Source organism: Colletes latitarsis, unplaced genomic scaffold (genome assembly GCF_051014445.1).
Source record: "Colletes latitarsis isolate SP2378_abdomen unplaced genomic scaffold, iyColLati1 scaffold0018, whole genome shotgun sequence".
NCBI lineage: Eukaryota > Metazoa > Arthropoda > Insecta > Hymenoptera > Colletidae > Colletes > Colletes latitarsis.
In genome coordinates this window covers 11,136,959-11,143,666 of record NW_027488369.1, presented here as the reverse complement: position 1 = coordinate 11,143,666, position 6,708 = coordinate 11,136,959, and positions in this window count along the sequence as shown.

The following is a 6,708-nucleotide window of genomic DNA, read 5'->3' as shown; positions in this document are numbered from 1 at the left end:
CGTAGACATAACCGGCGTTATCCTCTTAAATATTAATCGCAACCAGTTTAATTGTCTGTTTCGGTGTGGAACCTCATTACTACGGGATCCAAAACAGAAAAAACCCAGGATCTGGCCAACAAGTATGCGAAAAACGCGAAAGTATGAGCCAGATGAGGACAAATGCCAGACCTAACCGTGACATAACCGGCGTTATCCTCTAAAATATTAATCGCAACTAGGTTTAATTGACTGTTTCGGTCTGGTACCACATTACTACGAGATCCAAACCAGAAAAAACCCAGGATCTGACCAACAACAATGCGAAAAACGCGAAAATACGAGCCAGATGAGGGCAAATACCAGACCAAACCCAGACATAGCCGACGTTATCCTCCGAAATAGTAATCGCAACCAGGTTTAATTGACTGTTCCGGTGTGGTACCGCGTTACTACGTGATCCAAACCAGAAAAAGGCCAGGATCTGGCCAACAAGTATGCGAAAAACGCGAAAGTATGAGCCAGATGAGGACAAATGCCAGACCTAACCGTGACATAACCGGCGTTATCCTCTAAAATATTAATCGCAACCAGGTTTAATTGACTGTTTCGGCGTGGTACCACATTACTACGAGATCCAAACCAGAAAAAACCCAGGATCTGACCAACAACAATGCGAAAAACGCGAAAATACGAGCCAGATGAGGGCAAATACCAGACCAAACCCAGACATAGCCGACGTTATCCTCCAAAATAGTAATCGTAACCAGGTTTAATTGACTGTTCCGGTGTGGTACCGCGTTACTACGTGATCCAAACCAGAAAAAGGCCAGGATCTGGCCAACAAGTATGCGAATAATGCGAAAGTACGTGCCAGATGAGGGCAAATACCAGACCTAACCGAGACATAACCGGCGTTATCCTCTAAAATATTAATCGCAACCAGGTTTCATTGACTGTTTCGGTGTGGTACCACATTACTACGTGATCCAAACCAGAAAAAGCCCAGGATCTGGCCAACAAGTATGCGAAAAACGCGAATGTATGAGCCAGATGATTGCAAATACAAGAACTATCCCAGGCATAACCAGCGTTATCCTCTAAAATACTAAGCGGAACCAGCTTTTATTGACAGTGTGGTACCACATTACTACGTGATCCAAACAACAAAAAGCCCAGGATCTGGCCAACAAGTATGCGAAAAGTGCGATAGTACGAGCCAGATGAGGACAAATGCCAGACCTAACCGAGACATAACCGGCGTTATCCTCTAAAATATTAATCGCAACCAGGTTTAATTGACTGTTTCGGTGTGGAACCATATTACTACGGGATCCAAACCAGAAAAAGGCCAGGATCTGGCCAACAAGTATGCGATAAACGCGAAAGTACGAGCCTGATGATGACAAATCCCAGACCTACCCGAGACATAACCGGCGTTATCCTCTAAAATATTAATCGCAACCAGTTTATTTGACTGTTTCGGTGTGGAACCTAATTACTACGGGATCCAAAACAGAAAAAAACCAGGATCTGGCCAACAAGTATGCGAAAAACGCGAAAGTATGAGCCAGATGATTGCAAATACCAGAACTAACCCAGGCATAACCAGCGTTATCCTCTAAAATACTAAGCAGAACCAGCTTTAATTGACAGTGTGGTACCACATCACTACGTGACCCAAACCAGAAGAAGCCCAGGATCTGGCCAACAAGTATGCGAAAAGTGCGAAAGTACGGGGCAGATGAGGGCAAATCCCAGACCTAACCGTGACATAACTGGCGTTATCCTCTAAAATATTAATCGCAATCAGGTTTAATTGACTGTTTCGGTCTGGTACCACAATACTACGTGATCCAAACCAGAAAAAGCCCAGGATCTGGCCAACAAGTATGCGAAAAACGCGAATGTATGAGCCAGATGATTGCAAATACAAGATCTAATCCAGACATAACCAACGTTATCCTCTAAAATACTAATCGGAACCAGCTTCTATTGACTGTTTCAGTGTGGTACCACTTTACTACGTGATCCAAACCAGAAAAAGGCCAGGATCTGGCCAACAAGTATGCGATAAACGCGAAAGTACGAGCCAGATGAGGACATATCCCAGACCTACCCGAGACATAACCGGCGGTATCCTCTAAAATATTAATCGCAACCTGTTTAATTGACTGTTTCGGTGTGGAACCTCATTACTACGGGATCCAAACCAGAAAAAACCCAGGATCTGGCCAACAAGAATGCGAAAAACGCGAAAGTATGAGCCAGATGATTGCAAACACCAGAACTAACCCAGGCATAACCAGCGTTATCCTCTAAAATATTAATCGCAACCAGGTTTAATTGACTGTTTCGGTGTGGTACCACATTACTACGGGATCCAAACCAGAAAAAACCCAGGATCTGGTCAACAAGTATGCGAAAAACGCGAAAGTATGAGCCAGATGATTGCAAATACCAGAACTAACTCAGGCATAACCAGCGTTATCCTCTAAAGTACTAAGCGGAACCAGCTTTTATTGACAGTGTAGTACCACATTACTACGTGATCCAAACAAGAAAAAGCCCAGGATCTGGCCAACAAGTATGCGAAAAACGCGAATGTATGAGCCAGATGAGGACAAATGCCAGACCTAACCGTGACATAACCGGCGTTATCCTCTAAAATATTAATCGCAACTAGGTTTAATTGACTGTTTCGGTCTGGTACCACATTACTACGAGATCCAAACCAGAAAAAACCCAGGATCTGACCAACAACAATGCGAAAAACGCGAAAATACGAGCCAGATGAGGGCAAATACCAGACCAAACCCAGACATAGCCGACGTTATCCTCCAAAATAGTAATCGCAACCAGGTTTAATTGACTGTTTCGGTGTGGAACCTCATTACTACGGGATCCAAAGCAGAAAAAACCCTGGATCTGGCCAACAAGTATGCGAAAAACGCGAAAGTATGAGCCAGATGATTGCAAATACCAGACCAAACCCAGACATTACCGACGTTATCCTCCAAAATAGTAATCGCAACCAGGTTTAATTGACTGTTTCGGTGTGGTACCGCGTTACTACGTGAGCCAAACTAGAGAAAGGCCAGGATCTGGTCAACAAGTATGCGTATAATGCGATAGTACGTGCCAGATGAGGGCAAATACCAGACCTAACCCAGGCATAACCGGCGTTATCCTCTAAACTATTAATCGGAACCAGCTTTTATTGACAGTGTGGTACCACATTACTACGTGATCCAAACCAGAAAAAGCCCAGGATCTGGCCAACAAGTATGCGAAAAGTGCGATTGTAAGAGGCAGATGAGGGCAAATCCCAGACCTAACCGAGACATAAACGGCGTTATCCTCTAAAATATTAATCGCAACCAGGTTTAATTGATTGTTTCGGTGTGGTACCTCATTACTACGGGATCCAAAACAGAAAAAAACCCAGGATCTGGCCAAGAAGTATGCGAAAAACGCGAAAGTATGAGCCAGATGATTGCAGATACCAGACCAAACCCAGACATAACCGACGTTATCCTCCAAAATAGTAATCGCAACCAGGTTTAATTGACTGTTTCGGTGTGGTACCGCGTTACTACGTGATCCAAACCAGAAAAAGGCCAGGATCTGGCCAACAAGAATGCGAATAATGCGAAAGTACGTGCCAGATGAGGGCAAATACCAGACCTAACCCAGACATAACCGGCGTTATCCTCTAAACTATTAATCGGAACCAGCTTTTATGGACAGTGTGGTACCACATTACTACGTGATCCAAACCAGAAAAAGCCTAGGATCTGGTCAACAAGTATGCGAATAATGCGAAAGTACGTGCCAGATGAGGGCAAATATCAGACCTAACCCAGAGATAACCGGCGTTATCCTCTAAAATACTAAGCGGAACCAGCTCTTATTGACAGTGTGGTACCACATTACTACGTGATCCAAACAAAAAAAAGCCCAGGATCTGGCCAACAAGTATGCGAAAAACGCGAAAGTATGAGCCAGATGATTGCAAATACCAGACCAAACCCAGACATAACCGACGTTATCCTCCAAAATAGTAATCGCAACCAGGTTTAATTGACTGTTTCGGTGTGGTACCGCGTTACTACGTGATCCAAACCAGAAAAAGGCCAGGATCTGGCCAACAAGTATGCGAATAATGCGAAAGTACGTGCCAGATGAGGGCAAATACCAGACCTAACCCAGACATAACCGGCGTTATCCTCTAAAATATTAATCACAACCAGTTTAATTGACTGTTTCCGTGTGGACTATCATTACTACGGGATCCAAACCAGATAAAGGCCAGTATCTGGCCAACAAGAATGCGAAAAACGCGAAAATACGAGCCAGATGAGGGCAAATACCAGACCTAACCCAGACATAACCGGCGTTATCGTCTAAAATATTTATCGCAACCAGTTTAATTGACTGTTTCGGTGTAGTACCGCATTACTACGTGTTCCAATCCAGAAAAAGGCCAGGATCTGGCCAACAAGTATGCGAAAAATGCGAAAGTACGAGCCAGATGAGGGCAAATCCCAGACATAACCGAAACATAACAGTCGTTATCCTCCAAAATAGTAATTGCAACCAGGTTTAATTGACTGTTTCGGTGTGGTACCTCATTACTACGGGATCCAAAACAGAAAAAACCCAGGATCTGGCCAACAAATATGCGAAAAACGCGAAAGTATGAGCCAGATGATTGCAAATACCAGACCAAACCCAGACATAACCGAAGTTATCCTCCAAAATAGTAATCGCAACCAGGTTTAATTGTCTATTTCGGTGTGGTACCGCGTTACTACGTGATCCAAACCAGAAAAAGGCCAGGATCTGGCCAACAAGTATGCGAATAATGCGAAAGTACGTGCCAGATGAGGGCAAATACCAGACCTAACCCAGACATAACCGGCGTTATCCTCTAAACTATTAATCGGAACCAGCTTTTATTGACAGTGCGGTACCACATTACTACGTGATCCAAACCAGAAAAAGCCTAGGATCTGGTCAACAAGTATGCGAATAATGCGAAAGTACGTGCCATATGAGGGCAAATACCAGACCTAACCCAGACATAACCGGCGTTATCCTCTAAAATATTAATCGCAACCAGTTTAATTGACTGCTTCGGTGTGGACTCTCATTACTACGGGATCCAAAACAGAAAAAACCCAGGATCTGGCCAACAAGTATGCGAAAAACGCGAAAGTATGAGCCAGATGATTGCAAATACCAGAACTAACCCAGGCATAACCAGCGTTATCCTCTAAAATACTAAGCGGAACCAGCTTTTATTGACAGTGTGGTACCACACTACTACGTGATCCGAACAAGAAAAAGCCCAGGATCTGGCCAACAAGTATGCCAAAAGTGCGATTGTAAGAGACAGATGTGGGCAAATCCCAGACCTAACCGAGACATAACCGGCGTTATCCTCTAAAATATTTATCGCATCCAGTTTAATTGATTGTTTCGGTGTGGTACCGCATTACTACGTGATCCAATCCAGAAAAAGGCCAGGATCTGGCCAACAAGTATGCCAAAAGTGCGATTGTAAGAGACAGATGTGGGCAAATCCCAGACCTAACCGAGACATAACCGACGTTATCCTCCAAAATAGTAATCGCAACCAGGTTTCATTGACTGTTTCGGTGTGGTACCGCGTTACTACGTGATCCCATCCAGAAAAAGGCCAGGATCTGGCCAACAAGTATGCGAATAATGCGAAAGTACATGCCAGATGAGGGCAAATACCAGGCCTAACCCAGACATAACCGCCGTTATCCTCTAAAATATTAATCGCAACCAGTTTAATTGACTGTTTCCGTGTGGACTATCATTACTACGGGATCCAAACCAGAAAAAGGCCAGGATCTGGCCAACAAGTATGCGAAAGACGCGAAAATACGAGCCAGATGAGGGCAAATACCAGACCTAACCCAGACATAACCGGCGTTATCCTCTAAAATATTTATCGCAACCAGTTTAATTGACTGTTTCGGTGTGGTACCGCACTACTACGTGTTCCAATCCAGAAAAAGGCCAGGATCTGGCCAACAAGTATGCGAAAAATGCGAAAGTACGAGCCAGATGAGGGCAAATCCCAGACCTAACCGAGACATAACAGACGTTATCCTCCAAAATAGTAATCGCAACCAGGTTTAATTGACTGTTTCGGTGTGGTACCGCGTTACTACGTGATCCAAAACAGAAAAAACCCAGGATCTGGCCAACAACTATGCGAAAAACGCGAAAGTATGAGCCAGATGAGGACAAATGCCAGACCTAACCGTGACATAACCGGCGTTATCCTCCAAAATAGTAATCGCAACCAGGTTTAATTGACTGTTCCGGTGTGGTACCGCGTTACTACGTGATCCAAACCAGAAAAAGGCCAGGATCTGGCCAACTAGTATGCGAATAATGCGAAAGTACGTGCCAGATGAGGACAAATCCCAGACCTGACCCAGACATAACCGGCGTTATCCTCTAAAATATTAATCGCAACCAGGTTCAATTGACTGTTTGGTGTGGAACCACAATACTACGTGATGCAAACCAGAAAAAACCCAGGATCTGGCCAATAAGTATGCGGAAAACGCGAAAGTATGGGCCAGATGATTGCAAATACCAGAACTAACACAGGCATAACCAGCGTTATCCTCTAGAATACTAAGCGGAACCAGCTTTTATTGACAGTGTGGTACCACACTACTA